We start from the raw sequence: 19,726 nt of genomic DNA on the forward strand, positions 1-19,726 counted from the left end.
GGCGTATAGTGGGCATGCGGGAGGCCGGGTGGACGTACCGCCGAATTGCTCAACACGTGGGGCGTGAGGTCTCCACAGTACATCGATGTTGTCGCCAGTGGTCGGCGGAAGGTGCACGTGCCCGTCGACCTGGGACCGGACCGCAGCGACGCACGGATGCACGCCAAGACCGTAGGATCCTACGCAGTGCCGTAGGGGACCGCACCGCCACTTCCCAGCAAATTAGGGACACTGTTGCTCCTGGGGTATCGGCGAGGACCATTCGCAACCGTCTCCATGAAGCTGGGCTACGGTCCCGCACACCGTTAGGCCGTCTTCCGCTCACGCCCCAACATCGTGCAGCCCGCCTCCAGTGGTGTCGCGACAGGCGTGAATGGAGGGACGAATGGAGACGTGTCGTCTTCAGCGATGAGAGTCGCTTCTGCCTTGGTGCCAATGATGGTCGTATGCGTGTTTGGCGCCGTGCAGGTGAGCGCCACAATCAGGACTGCATACGACCGAGGCACACAGGGCCAACACCCGGCATCATGGTGTGGGGAGCGATCTCCTACACTGGCCGTACACCACTGGTGATCGTCGAGGGGACACTGAATAGTGCACGGTACATCCAAACCGTCATCGAACCCATCGTTCTACCATTCCTAGACCGGCAAGGGAACTTGCTGTTCCAACAGGACAATGCACGTCCGCATGTATCCCGTGCCACCCACGTGCTCTAAAGGTGTAAGTCAACTACCCTGGCCAGCAAGATCTCCGGATCTGTCCCCCATTGAGCATGTTTGGGACTGGATGAAGCGTCGTCTCACGCGGTCTGCACGTCCAGCACGAACGCTGGTCCAACTGAGGCGCCAGGTGGAAATGGCATGGCAAGCCGTTCCACAGGACTACATCCAGCATCTCTACGATCGTCTCCATGGGAGAATAGCAGCCTGCATTGCTGCGAAAGGTGGATATACACTGTACTAGTGCCGACATTGTGCATGCTCTGTTGCCTGTGTTTATGTGCCTGTGGTTCTGTCAGTGTGATCATGTGATGTATCTGACCCCAGGAATGTGTCAATAAAGTTTCCCCTTCCTGGGACAATGAATTCACGGTGTTCTTATTTCAATTTCCGGGAGTGTATTTGTGACGTCGTTATTACGATCATATCACTGCAGCCTATGAATAATTATCGTGGCCACGTGCTGATAAACGTAGGGACCACCACACTTTATGTGTACTCCATAGTCTTCTCAATCATCAGTCTCCCTCTTACTTGTCCTCAGCCATTACATTACTGTCTGAACAGCACAGAAGAAATACTCGATCTCAATAAAGTAAGATCCTCTCAGTACCACCACACAACACCGTCATGTTTTCTAGATCATTTTCTGTGTCCGGAACCTGACTTTGGAACAATCTTCCTCAAAATATTAGAGAAATTAAATCACCTCCAGGCTTCAAAAAGCAGCTTTCTCTCGCAATAGCTATCTCTCCCACATACTGGTCTGCAGCGCACATTCTTCAATCCCCCCTCCCCCTACAATTTTTCCCTTCTCCTCTCTTACATTTACTTAAATCAAGTCCTCTCCTAGCAGCCACTATTACTGTCATTCCAATTTTCTTGTTCTTCATTTTTTTTTCTGACAGTACTAAACATGACTTAAGTTGTTCTAGTCTATATTATTTTAATGCACTTTGGTTTACTATTATTGTTATTATTGCCATTTATCCTTACTTTCATTATTGTGATATATAATCATTATTATTATTATTATTATTATTATTAGCTTATTATCATCTCTATGATCATCATTTTCATGAATGTTTTGGTACTATATCTGTATGTGTTGTTCCTGGTCAGATGTTAGAGAGGGCCTTAAGGCCCTAATCCGGCTAGGCTAAATAAGCAAGTAAATACATAAATGAAACTTCCTGGCAGATTAAAACCGTGTGCCCGACCGAGACTCGAACTCGGGACCTTTGCCTTTCGCGGGCAAGTGCTCTACCAACTGAGTTACCGAAGCACGACTCATGTCCGGTACTCACAGCTTTACTTCTGCCAGTATCTCGTCTCCTACCTTCCAAACTTTACAGAAGCTCTCCTGCGAACCTTGCAGAACTAGCACTACTGAAAGAAAGGATATAGCGGAGACATGGCTTAGCCACAGCCTGGGGGATGTTTCCAGAATGAGATTTTCACTCTGCAGCGGAGTGTGCGCTGATATGAAACTTCCTGGCAGATTAAAACTGTGTGCCCGACCGAGACTCGAACTCGGGACCTTTGCCTTACGCGGGCAAGTGCTCTACCAACTGAGCTACCGAAGCACGACTCACGTCCGGTACTCACAGCTTTACTTCTGCCAGTATCTCGTCTCCTACCTTCCAAACTTTACAGAAGCTCTCCTGCGAACCTTGCAGAACTAGCACTCCTGAAAGAAAGGATATTGCGGAGACATGGCTTAGCCACAGCCTGGGGGATGTTTCCAGAATGAAATTCTCACTCTGCAAGGTTCGCAGGAGAGCTTCTGTAAAGTTTGGAGGGTAGGAGACGAGATACTGGCAGAAGTACAGCTGTGAGTACCGGACGTGAGTCGTGCTTCGGTAGCTCAGTTGGTAGAGCACTTGCCCGCGAAAGGTAAAGGTCCCGAGTTTGAGTTTCGGTCGGGCACACAGTTTTAATCTGCCAGGAAGTTTCATATCAGCGCACACTCCGCTGCAGAGTGAAAATCTCATTCTGGAAATACATAAATAAATTTACTTTGCTGCAAGATTACTAAACAGATTAAGCGCGGCGTTTATGTCGTAAATGCGAGCTCACAAGAACATCAGGTACCCTCACCCACGTATCTCCAGCAGACATCCCGTATACTGAGGGTGAAAAAATGTGGAAACCCAAAATATACAACAAGTTTTCATAACTAATACGACGTAAGAAAACCTTTGGAATTCAAAACAGCTTCCAGTAATCGCGGAATGGATTGGTTGGTGCATCATTTCGTAGTGTTTTTCCATTAGTTTAATAAACAGAACAGATACACATACCGATACTTAAATCCTTGAATGTATTCTCCTTCTTTACTTACAAAGTCAGCCAGCGCTGGCGTAACTTTTCGATTCCACGGCGCTGTTTTGAGGCGAAGAACTCGTCATGTTCGGAGAGCACTTTCATTCGGAAAGGAAGTTTTTTGGAGGTTGTTCAATAGAGAGTAAAAAGAAGTGAATATCTGAAGGTGCAAAATGAGGGGAATAATGTGAGTGCTGAATGACTTCCCAATCCAACTACTGTCTATTGTTTTGGTAAGTCTATCACAAGACGGCCGAACGTTGTCGTGGGGTAACATCACTTCCCGCAGTCTTCCTGGTTGTTGTTCTTGGATTGCGTCAGCAAGACACCTCAGTTCAAAAATGGCTCTGAGCGCTATGGGACTCAACTTCTGAGGTCATTAGTCCCCTAGAACTTAGAACTAGTTGAACCTAACTAACCTAAGGACATCACACACATCCATGCCCGAGGCACGATTCGAACCTGCGACCGTAGCGGTCTCGCGGTTCCAGACTGCAGCGGCAGAACCGCACGTCCACTTCGGCCGGCACGCCTCAGTTGTTGACAATAGATGTCAGCCGTGATGGTTGCATCTCGGGGAAGCAATTCGCTGTTCCGCCATAACACTATCTTCTGTGGATGTCACGGGGAGTTGCTGCTTTGTTTGGACTCAACCATCCCTTTCTTCTCCTTGTGTTGGCATAAAGCTACCATACTTCGCCACCAGTAACAACAGGGTGTAGGAATGGTCGGTGTTGTTCACTAGCCAATTTACGACGAGCAAGCAGAGATGCATGTGTGTGAATTCCTAAGGGACCAAACTGCTTAGGTCATCGGTCCCTAGACTTACACACTATTTGCACTAACTTATGCTAAGAACAACACACTCACCCCATGCCCGAGGGAGGACTCGGCGCCAGGGGCCGCGCAGTCCGTGACAGGACACCTCAAACCGCGCGGCCATTCCGCGCGGCCAAAGTAGAGATGCACATATGGCCATCCGCAGCTCTTTGTGATTTTGGCTTAGAGCCTGTGGACCCATACGCCCCATTTTTGAACCTTCTCCATTCCATCTAAATGTCCCACGATCGTGGAATGATCGCAGGTCACTACATTTTTCAGTTCTCCAATACAGACACGTGGATCATTGTGCATTTATGCGGTTAAGCGATTTTCATCGAACCCCGAAGGTCTTTCTGGATGTGAAAGGTCACTAACATCGAACCGATTCTCCTTAAAACCAGAACACCATTTTCTCTCTATGCTCTGTGCAGTGGCATTCCCCCCATACACGGCGAAACTGTTTCTGGCTGTCTCCGCTGCTGTCCCCCCTTTATTGAACTCAAACAGAAGGGTACGTCGGAAATGTTCTGATTTCTCCACTTGGCACTCCCTTCTCTAGCGTCCACAGCTCCACTCGCCGTCTCCAAAAGACAAAAAATGGTTCAAATGGCTCTGAGCACTATGGGACTTAACATCTGAGGTCATCAGTCGCCTAGAACTTAGAACTACTTAAACCTAACTAACCTAAGGACATCACACACATCCGTGCCCGAGGCAGGATTCGAACCTGCGACCGTAGCAGTCGCGCGGTTCCGGACTGAAGCGTCTAGAACCGCTCGGCCACCGCGGCTTGCTCCATAAGACAAAGTGAGAAGATGTCGAGAGTCATTTTTTATTTCTAGTTCCCTGTTGCTATTTAGCAGTGAACTAGAAATAAAAAAATGACACTCGACTGATAAACCCATACTAATCGGATTCCCAACGTGCAAAACAAAAACACTTTGAACTTAAGAAGCAACCTAATATGTTCTCTGCTCATTTCCTTCAGTAAGTCCTACATTCCTTTCTCGTTCCCATTGAGGATAGCAACGTCATCAGCAAATCTTATCGTTCATAATATTCTTCCTTAAATTTTAATTCCACTACTGAACCCATCATTTATTTTCGTCATTTCTTGTTTGAAGCACGGACTGAATATTAAGGGAAAACGTTGCATTCTTGTCTTACACTCTTCTTATTCTGACCACTTCGTGAGGTCTTCCTTTATTACTGTTGCATCTTACTATAGCTTACACATTTTTTTAGAAGGTCTTGCGCTATTTTACGTTGTCGAATGCTTCTATGTCTATAAATCCTATGAAGAAAGCTTGATTTTCCTTCAGTCTTGCTTCCATTATCAATCTCACCGTCAGAATAGCCCCTCTGGTGCCTTTACACCTTTCGTAAAGCGAAACTGATCACCATCCAACAGATCCTCAACTTTCTTTCCCATTCTTCCCTACATTAGTCCTGCCAGCAAATTTAATGCACTGCTGACTGCGCGGTAGTTTTCGACTATACCTTATTTATTGCTAACCAGAATTAAAGATCCTCCTATTGTAGCACAAAAAAGGTTCAAATGGCTCTGAGCACTATGGGACTTAACATCTGAGGTCTTCAGTCCCCTAGAACTTAGAACTACTTAAACCTAACTAACCTAAGGACATCACACACATCCATGCCCGAGGCAGGATTCGAACCTGCGGCCGTAGCGGTCGCGCGGTTCGAGACTGAAGCGCCTAGAACCGCTTGGCCACACCGGCCGGCTACAAAAAAAGATTAATATAAATAAGGCAGAGTTAGGGCTGTAAAAGAAGGGAGCTAGCTTTTCTAATTATGTGGCTGCTTCGCATTTCTCTCTCTCTCTCTCTCTCTCTCTCTCTCTCTCTCTCTCTTCTCAGCGGTCACAGGCCCTGTACACCACGCGCTGCATCAACTATCTGCTTCCACCGCCTTCTATCTCTCGCAGCCTCTCTCCACCCTGCGGAAATTCCTTACGCTGCGATGTCCTTCTCTATGTCATCTTTCCACCTTGTACGACGTCGGCCCAATGGTCTTATTGCCTGGAGAGTTCCTTCAAATGCTTTCTTGGTGATTCTGTTGTTTCCCATTCTAGCCACATGTCCAGACCATTGCAGTCTCCTACTGTTTAATTTCTGTATGATAGTAGGTTGCTTCATTAACTGATAAATTTCATTGTTCTTTCGAATTCTCCATACACCATTCTCCAACACAAGTCCCGAGATTTTTCTCATTACTTTTGTTTCGAAAACCTTCAGTTTTTCTCTTTCATTCTTTGTGAGCGTCCAGCTTTCTGAACCGTAAAGTACTGTGGGGCAGATGATAGTGTTGTATATCTTCATCTTTGTGGTGATTGACAAAGCATTACTTTTGAGTGGGTTGCTTCGCATTTACATCATAAAATATTGATATTATTCCTGCTTTTATCCTTGTTAATATTAGCGCCCATGTCATGTAATGTAATGCATCATGCCAAGCAAAGTAACATGATACATGATGTGGTGTCGTAATACATGACACATGCTATCATTTCATCCAACATGACATTTGTTATGTCGTGCAACATGACACAACGTGTCATTAAATTTTAGGATGCATACATCCCCACTCTGCAATACTTCCTATCTTAGATGCGCCCCATTCTCAAGAAGCAGACGCAAGTTCTGTCCCCCGAGAAAAACTTTTTTAGCTATTACATGTGTGATCTTCAGCCAAGTGATGTTAGGTATTGTTCACTATGGCTGACAAATCTTCAGAATTTTGAGCGTAGGATCGGAGACTTAAGAGTATAAATTGCAAGATGCAGGTGTGCCAACGCATTGTAGCCGAGAGAGATCACTGCACTGGGCAAACAGAGTAATTCGTAAAAATGTGTGAATGCGTCAAGATTTTTAGATGTAAATGCCTTTGAAGCTGCCAAAATAGTCGAAGAGTTAATTCCCTTCTTTTACGTCTCTAACTCTCCCAGAACATATTTACCTTTTTAATGTTGTAGTAGGAGAAGCATTTTTCATTCTGATTCCAAACTTTTACTCTGCCATGAAGATGACATTAGATCACCGTAGCTTGGGAAACTATCTATGTAGCTTTTTGTTGACGCGGGCGTCGACTGATCCCGCATAGGTTTCTTACTGGCTTTTGAACCATTTTGCTTATATTGTGGCAATGGATAAACCATTAATTACATTTATTTGTCTATCGTGTTACAAAGTTTTCAGGCAACTCGATCAAGTTTGAAACATAGAAGTGGTGCACGGGAAAAAACTAAAAAATGAAGATTCTTTTTTTTTTTACACGTAAAATCTGGACGATGCTGAATTTTTGAAAGCGAGTCTTCGATCCTATCCTAAGAAAGCATTTTTTTTCATCTGATTCTCTTTAAACAGTTTCCGAGCATTCAATTCACGCAAGAACGAATTTTACGTGATGGATTTAGCTCGACTTTTAATCACGGTATCACGATGACGGATAAAGATTATTCGATAAAAAAATTATTTTTATTTCATCCATTTATCTACCTTAGTGTGAAGACTGAGCCTATTCGTAGAAGTTTAAAGTGTAGATGTGGCACGCTTCAAAAACCTCCTGGAGAAAGGTGTTCTTTGCACGTAAAACCAAAAGAATTCAAGATTTTTTCAGCCGATTAAAAATTACCTTACATCAAGGTCCGGTAGATCAATGGACCAAATTTGAACCATGAGGCACTCTCCAGTCCGGAATTATTTGAGGGTGACTGTTTTGCACGTAAAATCCGAACGGTGCACATACAAACGATGTCATTAGCTGAGCATTAATTTCAACCAAACTAAACTCTTTTGCAACAGGAATTAATTGATTCGTACAATTTCCCAGGGCACCAGCTCCAGTTCGTCGTTGGAACGTTGCTCAATGTACTGTAACATAGCTACAGTAATACAAGTATTCGAATGGATTTATAAATAGCTACTGGTACGGCAAAAACCGAAAGCTGTTTACCCCATGTTACTAGCTCAAATAGGAACCAAGCACCAAGACTCCGCCAAATAGCCATCTGCGTGCATCCTTTGCATACATATTTGTTGTAGCGCTTCCACGCGGTAACGATGTTATGCTTCTTTAGGGCGCCAGGTCGTTTAGGATTTCTCGAAAACGCGTCATTTTTAATACGACATTTTACAGTAGAAAGACGGGAAACGACGTATTTCTGTTTAAAGTACTTTTGTATTTGGCACTTTTCGTATTACAACTTACATCCTATGAAAGGCACCAATACATTGAAGATTAACCGGACATCGTTTGTGGTACGATTTGTTATCGTGAAATTTCAGGTGGCGACATTTTAGCGTTTAAAGCCTTTTCGAAACCGTAACATTACAAACATGCCGTAGTATAGTGGACTGAGGCAGTTTCGTGTCAAAAAAATGGTTCAAATGGCTCTGAGCACTATGGGACTTAACATCTGAGGTCATCAGTCCCCTAGAACTTAGAACTAGTTAAACCTAACTAACCTAAGGACGTCACACACATCCATGCCCGAGGCAGGATTCGAACCTGCGACCGTAGTGGCCGCACGGTTCCAGACTGAAGCGCATAGAACCGCATGGCCACACCGGCCGGCAGTTTTGTGTAATAAGACCTGTACATGCTTTTTTATTCACCCTCATGTTTTCTCAAAGAATCAGGGGCCTTCTCACTAATTTAATAGTTGTTATGGAATATGCGATTTATGGCTCAATAAAAGCGCTCTTCGCTTAGGCGTGAGTTTGTTCAGTGTTGTGATTCAGGGAACGTGGGCTAATGAACAGCAATATCGCTAACAGACTGGACCCTCGCAATTCACCACGGACACAGCTAGCATGCCGACAATGGAGTAGATGAGCGCATTAATACACGCAGTGAAAAAGGAGCAGTGTGTGTGTAAAGCTAAAAGTTACCCCGGCGTTGTGCAGACAAGTGCAGTGATCTTATCGACATCTCTCTCCCCGACCTTAATGCTCTTGTCTGAACAACATGACAGGATCACCCGTTCCCATCAGAGCAAAATCCTTTCTCCACCACCACACCACTCAGGCGATTTCTTGAAGTCCATTTTAGTGGCGGGAGCCCTGCTCCGGAAAGACCTCCCACATTACATCCAGATGCAAAAGACACTGGAAGCAACGCTAATGTGTACCTGTGTCCCTGTACGTATTCGTTACGCCACTATGTTCTTTTCCTCGTTTTCCAGTACTCTTTTCAATATTGCGGAGAACTGGGAACTGCTGAACGTGTCGCTTTACACTGTAACAGGTTGTCACACATACGACCCCGAACTGAGTATGACAACGTACTGCGAATCTTACGCCAGCCGGATTATTGGACCGTACTAAATGACATAACCGATGTTGTGTAAGGTACGTTACACGAATTATGCAAACAAGAACAAACACATACACTAATAAGAGTAATCACCCAAACACGGGAACAGAATACTTGGAATGACAGAGACACAGACACGAACACTGAAACAGGTTTAGGCGATGAAACAGAAGCAAACAGTGAGATTAATAAAACTTCCTGGCAGATTAAAACTGTGCGCCCGACCGAGACTCGAACTCGGGACCTTTGCCTTTCGCGGGCAAGTGCTCTACCACCTGAGCTACCGAAGCACGACTTACGTCCGCTACTCACAGCTTTACTTCTGCCAGTATCTCGTCTCCTACCTTCCAAACTTTACAGAAGCTTTCCTGCGAAACTTGTAGACCTAGCACTCCTGAAAGCTTCTGTAAAGTTTGGAAGGTAGGAGACGAGATACTGGCAGAAGTAAAGTTGTGAGTACCGGACGTGAGTAGTGCTTCGGTAGCTCAGATGGTAGAGCACTTGCCCGCGAAAGGCAAAGGTCCCGAGTTCGAGTCTCGGTCGGCCACACAGTTTTAATCTGCCAGGAAGTTGCATATCAGCGCACACTCTGCTGCAGAGTGAAAATTTCACTCTGGAGTGAGATTAATATTCAGACCTAGATGTATGAGAAGAGTAAGTTAAGAAACACAGAAATGGATCAATTGTCATTTTAGTATATGAAGAAACGCCTTGAAATGTAAATTATATAATTGTTTATTAAGGTTAGGTAAAAAAACACCTGTAACGAAAATGCTGTAATGAGGAACTACAAAAGCAATACAACACATGCCTGTACACATGCCTATACACATGAATTATCAAATTAGAATTAAAAATATAGTTTCTTGCTAGAGATGAACCTTTCTTTCTCTTTGTTTAGATCGTTAATGTCAGAAGCATTATAGATAGCAAAGTGGAGGTAATGGACTTGTACCACTATTGAAATAAGCCCTTCATATGAGCTGTCTTGGAGGTGGTAGGTCATTTGTAAATGGTAGAAGAAAAAATAAATAAGTATATAAACCAATACAAAGTAATCCTCTGTAATATACTTGTTGTACTTCACGTTAATGTAGAGTCACGGTCTAACTGCTTATAGTATCTCTAATTTTGGAGGCTTCTGAGATGACTAATTAATTTGTCGAAACCAGTAAAGCGTAATGAAAACGTATTATCAACTGAGGGCTGAATTATATCGTGAAGAATAGAAACTTTATGGTTAGGAGACAGATGTTGCCGACAACTGCCGTTGGACAGCGTTGTGGTTGCAAATCACGTTGACGAGCACGTTCCGTGTGGTGCACCAGCTCGTCTCTGGACGGGCACCAACCACTTTGGAAACCACATTTTGTGTTCTTCACTATGGGAAACTCATCCCGTGTGAGGTTTAACACTGCGAACGATCAGCACCACACGCTCCTCTTCGCGCGATCACTGCCGTATTGTATCAGCCGCAGTCTGGAATCCTATAGACGGAAGGTAGCAGAGATAACACTTCCTGGACACCTGCTGGAATAGTTTCATTACGAAAAACACGGGAAGAGACACCGAGTTCCGTGCCTGAAAGTCGAGAATGTAAAGCAAACGTTATTTAATTAGTGTGACCTCGAAGAGACAAATTTAGACAATATCTCCAAACCGCCATTAAATTAGGTTTTGCTTGAGGCACTGACAAATAACGTAGGCTCTGAAACTCATTACACGGGTGGTGTTTAAAAATTTTTCTGTCTGATTTTTTCACCCAGATACCTACATTAAGTTAATTGGAGCTAATTTCCTGTCACCCCAAAACATCTCTACAGCCTTGCACGTGACGTGTTGAATGGAGAATTAATTACATTTTCTGCTCCGTGGCACAGGTCATAGAATGTGTGTGTGTGTGTGTGTGTGTGTGTGTCAAACTACCTAGCAGATTAAAACTGTGTGCTGGACCGAGACTCGAACTCGGAACCTTTTGCCTTGTGGGCAAGTGCTCTACCATTTGAGCTACCCACGCAGGACTCAAAGCTACTCTTGCGCCAGTACATCTCCTACCCCTCTACTCTCATTTCGGCACACAGTTATATTCTGCCAGGAAGTTTAATATATGCGCACACTCAGCTGCAAAGTGAAAATTTCATTCTGGACTTGTGTGTGTGTGTGAGCGTGGTTAAGCTTATGTTTCAGCGTAACTGCTGAACATTTAGAGTGGTGGTTCCTAATATTCCCTAGACGATTAACCCTGAACGCTATCAGACATTGACATTACCTATTAACCCCCTCCCCACCCATCTGTTGCCCCCTCCCCTCTTCGCCACATTATCACCAACTTTAACAACTAACTAAAGTGTAGAGTGATAGCTTTTTTCAGAACACTTTTATTTTGAAAATAATGAAAAATGAATGAAATTTTGTGTGTGTGTGTGTGTGTGTGTGTGAGTGTGTGAGTGTGTGTGTGCGTGCGTGCGTGTTTCTATATGTTGGAATGAACGATGAAGGAATACGTGATGCATCCCAAGTGCTACCCACAACTCCTTTTCAGAAAAGAATGCAGACTATCAACAGCGAGGGTGAAAACTTGCTACAAAACATGCTTCCCTTCCATTACTCCTCTCCGTTGTGGCACTTGCTTCACCTGCTCACTGTAGCCCCATTTAAAATCAACCAAGTTGAAATGTGTGCACCATACTTAATGTTCGTAAATCACTTGATTGCTGCACTCCTTACTTCTTAACTGGCAGAAATTGGAAGATTTCTGGCTCATAATACTTTCTGTCCGATCACAGCCACTAACAATAATAATACTGTGTACAGCACAAGCAGCCCTTACGTAAATACCGCTGTGTCATGCTGTCAATTATTTCAGCATGAAATACTTTCTTAGGAAGCAATTTATAATAACAAAATAACTAAATACGAAAATTCATAAATAACCAGTACGACGTTTCCCGTCATTTTTATTACGACAAATCGTATCAACGACGACGCGTTTTCGAGAGATCGTACTTTACAAAACGACGACGGAAAAGTGACCGAGCGGTTATAGGCGCTTCAGTCTGGAACCGCGCGACCGCTACGGTCGCAGGTTCGAATCCTGCCTCGGGCAATGATATGTGTGCCGTCCTTAGGTTAGTTAGGTTTAAGTAGTTCTAAGTTCTAGGGGACTGATGACCTCAGATGTTGAGTCCCATAGTGCTCAGAGCCATTTGAACCATTTTTTTTTTTTTTTTTTGACGACGGAAAAAGAAGTCGGAACAGCAACAAGGAGTTGTGCGACATAAACGAAAGTTGGTAGGCGTGTTTCTGCATTTGAAAGGTGATGCCTGTTTAAATTTCGCGCCAGTCGCGTAAGAGTGGTGCTAGTAGAGCCACTGTGAGGATGCCAAATTTAAATATACGCTGTAACGGTGGTGAATGTTTGTTATCTTTAAGACTGGACGTGGTGTATTGATGTTGGTCAAGAATGCATTTCAGGCGACGAAGATGCCTTTATGAACACCTCACTGCGTTTGAGCGAGGTCGTATAATAGTGCTACGAGAAGCTGGATGTTCCTCTTGCGTTATTGCGGAGTTACTGTACGTGATTGCTGCCAGCGGTGATCACGAGAATGTACGGTCGCGTGAAGACAGGGTTCCGGACGGCCACGTTGGACGGCCGAGGGGAAAGACGATCCTGTTTGGTTTATGGCTCTGGCCGATCGTACAGCATCTGCAGCAGCAATATGAGACGCAGGTGGCACCACAGTGACACAACGAACCGCCAGAAGTTGGTTACTTCAAGAACAGCTCGGAGCTAGACGCTCTGTACCGTGCATTCCACTGACCCCAAGTCAACGCCATTCGTGAGCTGGTGTCAAGCCACAGCTCATTGGAGGATGGAGGTCTGTTGTGTTGTCTGATGAAAGTTGGTCCTGCCTCAGAGCCTGGAATGTCCGTGTGTTGGTCAGAAGGAGGCCATTTCAAGGCCTACAAGCAAATTGTGAGCTTGCTAGACACACTGATGATGATGATGATGTTTGGTTTGTGGGGCGCTCAACTGCGTGGTTATCAGCGCCCGTACAATTATCCAATCTTTGCTCAGTCCAATTTCGCCACTTTCCTGGATGATGATGAAATGATGAGGACAACACAAACACCCAGTCATCTCGAGGCAGGTTAGACACACTGAACCCACACCTGGAGTTATGGTCTCGGGTACGATATCGTATGACATGAGGAGCACTCTTCAGGAGGTGACTTCCAGCAGGATAACGATCGCCCAGTTCAAGGCCTACAAGCAAACTGTGTGCTTGTTAGACACACTGAACCCACACCTGGAGTTATGGTCTCGGGTAGGATATCGTATGACATGAGGAGCACTCTTCAGGAGGTGACTTCCAGCAGGATAACGATCGCCCAAATAGCGCTGTTCTAACCTAACAAGCTCTGTTTCCTTGGCCTGATCCATCACCAGATCTGTCTCCAATCTAGTACAGATGAGACATCATCGGACGACAACTCCATCGTAATCCACAATCTACATTAGCCGTCCCCGTATTGTCTGAACAAGTGCAAAAGACGAGGAACTCTGAGCCGAGCTTCGGCTGTTTATAGGTTTCCGGCGTCTGTTGGAGGCCAGACCGTATCGTTTAGTTGGCATGGTTGCGGTTGTATGTCTTCTGCTCGTGTTGACTGGCGCCACTCTGTTTCGAAAGCGTTGCCTGTCAGGTAGTGGCAGCAGGTGCGGTTATCGATAAGTAGTAACTGTTGCCCTATCTTTGGGGCGACATCGTTGTTTTGCCGGTTCGTGTGAGTGGCGAGTTCGGTTGGGGACTGAGGAGAAGGCAGGCCCGCGCGGTGCGAAAACACGCCGGGACCGCTGGCGGCACACACGGACTGCCGCATGGAAGGGCTGTGGTCACGAGGGTGCACGACCTCGTCGTAAACCGGAACCAGCAAGTTTTAAGACGAGTGCATTTCAATTCAAGTAGAGTAACCACCACCATGTTGACATCTTGCGATTCTCCAGTCACTTGGGTTCGTGTTGCTGCTCGTAGTGTCGCCGAGGCGAAGAGCGGCGAGTGGAGTGCTTGGGGAAGGCGGATCTGACTAACTTTCCTCGACTTCTTATTACTTAGCTGGTGGCCGCTAACGCCCCAGTCACCTGCCCTGGGGGATAGTGTATGTAACGGCAGTGTACCTTTTCCTCGCCTTGCCGCTGCTGTCCGGTAAGACGTGTAGTTTTGACAGCTTTCTTGATTGTAGGCCGGTGGATGATTCTTCTACTCTGGTGATAGTGGTTCCTTTCTCATTCCGGGCGCTCTAAACACAGTATTCTGGATGTAGTGCAGATCGCCGGTTCCGGCTTTGGCGTATTGTTCCATCGTTGCACTTGGTTTATCGGACGTCGGGTAGCTTCAGCAAGATTATCATTAGTGTTTCGTTAGACTGCCACTAGTCTGCATTACGATCTTGTGAAGTGAGTGCAACTCTTGGCTGCCTATCTCATCGCTCGCGAAAGTGTTCTTTGGCTCACCTTCTCAAAGGTCGGTTCCTGGAGCACCATTTAGATCAGTTGCCTGTTTTTTAATTACATTTTGCTATAGTCTTTGCTGTTTTACAGCAGGTTTCTAATTTTTTGTGTTATTGCCGTTGCTGGCGTGTAAGGCCAGTTACCGAACTATCAGTTTAATAAGTCACAGCTGCAAAATACTATCGCGAATTCTTTACAGACGAATGGAAAAACTGATAGAAGCCGACCTCGGGGAAGATCACTTTGGATTCCGTAGAAATGTTGGACCACGTGAGGCAATACTGACCCTACGACTTATTTTAGAAGAAAGATTAAGGAAAGGCAAACGTACGTTTCTAGCATTTGTAGAATTAGGGAAAGCTTTTGACAATGCTGATTGGAATACTCTCCTTCAAATTCTGAAGGTGGCAGGAGTAAAATACATGGAGCGAGAGGCTATTTACAATTTATACAGAAAACAGATGGCAGTTATAGGAGTCGAGGGGTATGAAAGGGAAGCAGTTGTTGGAAAGGGAGTGAGACAGGGTTGTAGCCTATCCCCGATGTTATTCAATCTGTATATTGAGCAAGCAGTAAAGGAAACAAAAGAAAAATTCGGAGTAGGTATTAAAATCCACGGAGAAGAAATAAAAACCTTGAGGTTCGCCGATGACATTGTAATTCTGTCAGAGACAGCAAAGGATTTGGAAGAGCAGTTGAACGGAATGGACAGTGTCTTGAAACGAGGATATAAGATGAACATCTACAAAAGCAACACGAGAATAATGGAATGTAGTCAAATTAAATCGGGTGATGCTGAGGGAATTAGATTAGGAAATGAGACGTTTGAAGTAGTAAAGGAGTTTTGCTATTTGGGGAGCAAAATAACTGATGATGGTCGAAGTAGAGAGGATATAAAATGTAGACTGGCAATGGCAAGGAAAGCGTTTCTGAAGAAGAGCAATTTGTTAACATCGAGTATAGATGTAGGTGTCAGGAAGTCGTTTCTGAAAGTATTTGTATGGAATGTAGTCATGTACGGAACTGAAACATGGACGATAAATAGTTTAGACAAGGAGAGAATAGAAGCTTTCGAAATGTGGTGCTACAGAAGAATGCTGAAGATTAGATGGGTAGATCACATAACTAATGAGGAGGTATAGAATAGAATTGGGGAGAAGAGGAGCTTGTGGCACAACTTGACTAGAAGAAGGGATCGGTTGGTAGGTCATGTTCTGAGACATCGAGGGATCACCAATTTAGTATTGGCGGGCAGCGAGGAGGGTAAAAATCGTAGAGGGAGACCAAGAGATGAATACACTAAGCAGATTGAGAAGGATGTAGGCTGCAGTAGGTACTGGGAGATGAAGAAGCTTGCACAGGAAAGAGTAGCATGGAGAGCTGCATCAAACCAGTCTCAGGACTGAAGACCACCACCACCACAACAACAACAACAACAACAAGGCCTTTAGCTATGATTGTGGTCGTTTGTCTTAAAATTCTAATTTGGTATTTGTATTTTAGTCTTTAATACCTTATTTACTGCAACTCCTGGCGTCTGATGCCTTCTGCTGTATTTGTGGCGACTTGCCTTCAATATTTAAATACCTGTAATTTGGAAGTTGCAGCGAGTTTTACACAATTCTTAATTTATTGCCATTCCTGGCGTGTAAGTCGTTTTGCCCAGATCACAGATGCTTGCTTTTAAAACATTACCTGCTGTATCTGTATTTAATGGTGATTGGAAAAATTGTAACTCACTAAAAACAATATTATTTACACCGCTGTTGATTCCTTCGTTAATAACGAGTGGTATTTTTTATTTATTGTTGAGTCTGGAATCACTGTTTTAAAATAAATTGTGTGTAATTGTAAAAGGCAACTGATTACGGCCCCGTCCACAATCGTAACCGAATCCTGCCTTCCCTTGACTACCACCAAGTTTAGAACTCCATCCCACAAACTAACATTCGGCACCTGTACCACAAAGGAAAGGAAGGAAAGATAGGGTTTAATGTCCCATCGACATCGACGTCATTAGAAACTGAACACAAGCTCGGGTTGTGTAAGTAGTGTGAAAGGAATCAACCGTCTCTTTTCAAAGGAACAACCCTTGAATTTTCCTGGAGCGATTTAGAGAAATCACGGAAATCGTAAATCTGGATGGTCGGAGACCGGTATGAACCGCCGTCCTTCCGAATGCGAGTACAGTGTGCTAACCACTGCTTAACCTCGCTCGCTCTGTACAAGACTATGCACGTACGTTTCGATGCTTGCATTCAACATTCTGGCAGCTGTACCAGTTATTAACGTAGCAGAATTGCACCTTTGTAATGGCTTATCTTGCACTTATAGTACACTACTGGCCATTAAAATTGCTACACCAAGAAGAAACGCAGATGATAAACGGGTATTCATTGGGCAAATATATTATACTAGACCTGACATGTGATTACATTTTCACGCACAGATCCTGAGAAATCAGTACCCAGAACAATCACCTCTGGCCGTAATAACGGCCTTGATACGCCTGGGCATTGAGTCAAACAGAGCTTGGATGGCGTGTACAGGTACAGCTGCCCATGCAGCTTCAGCACGATACCGCAGTTCAAGAGTAGTGACTGACGTATTGTGACGAGCCAGTTGCTCGTCCACCATTGACCAGACGTTTTCAGTTGGTGAGAGATCTGGAGAATGTGCTGACCAGGGCAGTAGTCGAACACTTTCTGTATCCAGAAAGGCCCACACACGACATGCAACATGCGGTCCTGCTGAAATGTAGGGTTTCACAGGGATCGAATGAAGGGTAGACCTACGGGTGGTAACACATCTGAAATGCAACGTCCAATGTTAAAAGTGCCGTCAGTGCGAACAAAAGGTGACCAAGACTTGTAACCAATGGCACCCCATACATCACGCCGGGTGATACGCCAGTATGGCGATGACGAATACACGCTTCCAATGTGCGTTCACCGCGATGTCGCCAAACACGGATGCGACCATCATAATGCTGTAAGCAGAACCTGGATTCATTAGAAAAAATTACATTTAGCCATTCTTGCTCCCAGGTTCGTCGTTGAGTACACCATCGCGCGCGCTCCTGTCTGTGATGCAGCGTCAAGGGTAACTGCAGCCATGGTCTCCGAGCTGATAGTCCATGGTGCTGCAAACGTCGTCGAAATGTTTGTGCAGATGGTTGTCGTCTTGCAAACGTCCCCATCTGTTGACTCAGGGGTCGAGACGTGGCTGCACGATCCGTTACAGCCATGAGGATAAGATGCATGTCATCTCGACTGGTAGCGATACGAGGCCGTTGGATCCAAGACGGCGTTCCTTATTACCCTCCTGAATCCACCGATTCCATATTGTGCTAACACTCATTGGATCTCGACCAACGCGAGCAGCAATGTCGCGATACGATAAACCGCAATCGCTATAGGCTACAATTCGACCTGTATCAAAGTCGGAAACGTGATGGTACGAATTTCTCCTCCTTACACTAGGTATCACAACAACCTTTCACCAGGCAACGTCAGTCAACTGCTGTTTGTGTTTGAGAAATCGGGGGTTCAAATGGCTCTGAGCACTATGGGACTCAACATCTATGGTCATCAGTCCCCTAGAACTTAGAACTACTTAAACCTAACTAACCTAAGGACAGCACACAACACCCAGCCATCACGAGGCAGAGAAAATCCCTGACCCCGCCGGGAATCGAACCCGGGAACCCGGGCGTGGGAAGCGAGAACGCTACCGCACGACCACGAGATGCGGGCGTGTTTGAGAAATCGGTTGGAAACTTTCCTCAGCACGTTGTAAGTGTCGGCATTGGCGCCAAACTTGTGTGAATGCTCTGGAAAGCTAATCATTTGCGTATCACACGCCTTCTTCCTGTAGGTTAAATTTCGCGTCTGTGGCACGTCATCTTCGTGGTGTAGCAGTTTTAATGGCCAGTAGTGTGATTTGTGGTCCTACAACGTTAATCACTAACATATGTTGGCCGCCCGCTGTGGCCGAGCGGTTCTAGGTGCTTCTGTCCTGAAGCGAGCTGCTGCTACGGTCGCAGGTTCGAATCCTGCCTCGGGCATGGATGTGCGTGATGTCCTTAGGTTAGTTACGTTTAAGTAGTTCTAAGTCTAGGGGACTGAGGACCTCAGATGTTAAGTTCCATAGTGCTCAGAGCCATTTGTACCATTTGAAGGAAGACTGGGTTTAAATACCCATCGACATGTAGGTCGTTAGAGACGGAGCACAAGCTCGGATTGTGTCAAGGATGGGGAAGGAAATCTGCCTTGCGCATTCAAAGGAACGATATCAGAATTTGCCAGGAGCGATTTAGGGAAATCACGGAAAACCTAAATCTGGATGGCTGGACGTGGGTTTGAACCGTTCTCTTCCGAATGCGAGTCCGCTGTGCCAACTCGCTCGGTCTGTACAACACAATGCATGCACGTTTGGATGCTTGCATTCAACATTCTGGCCGCTGAGGTAGCAGCATTACACAATTGTAATGGCATATCTCGCGCTGGGATCCTACAACGTCAACCACTAATATATGTTACCTGGACAAATGTAGTCCCGAAATTTCATTACTCTGAGTTAATTATTTTTTGGTGGTGCGATTTTTTTTTCGTGAGTGTGTAAGCCCACCAAATATGGATTCCAGGTCTAAACGACGGCCGACCGGTGTGGCCGAGCGGTTCTAGGCGCTACAGTCTGGAACCGTGCGACCGCTACGGTCGTAGGTTCGAATCCTGCCTCGGCCATGGATATGTGTGATGTCCTTACGTTAGTTAGGTTTAAGTAGTTCCAAGTTTTAGGGGACTGACGACCTCAGATGTTAAGTCCCATAGTGCTCAGAGCCATCTGAAGATTTCATAAACGACGAAGTCAAGTACGCCATCTCTTAACTTCTGCTTGTGACATGAAAAGCAATCTTGCCTCGTATTGCTTCATTGTTCCGTATCACGTCGCTGAAATTCTGCAGAACTACGTGTCTCCCCATCGTGAAACAACAGAAATAGACGTC

General features: G+C 45.2%; 1 non-coding gene across 1 annotated transcript; it reads right to left on the reverse strand.

The window, feature by feature from the left end:
• Positions 1-2,234: 2,234 nt before the first annotated feature.
• On the reverse strand, positions 2,235-2,309 carry Trnat-cgu (transfer RNA threonine (anticodon CGU)). The gene has a single exon. It is a non-coding gene; the product is annotated as a tRNA-Thr (tRNA).
• Between the last annotated feature and the right edge of the window lie 17,417 nt (positions 2,310-19,726).

Source organism: Schistocerca cancellata, chromosome 12, assembly GCF_023864275.1.
Source record: "Schistocerca cancellata isolate TAMUIC-IGC-003103 chromosome 12, iqSchCanc2.1, whole genome shotgun sequence".
Lineage (NCBI taxonomy): Eukaryota > Metazoa > Arthropoda > Insecta > Orthoptera > Acrididae > Schistocerca > Schistocerca cancellata.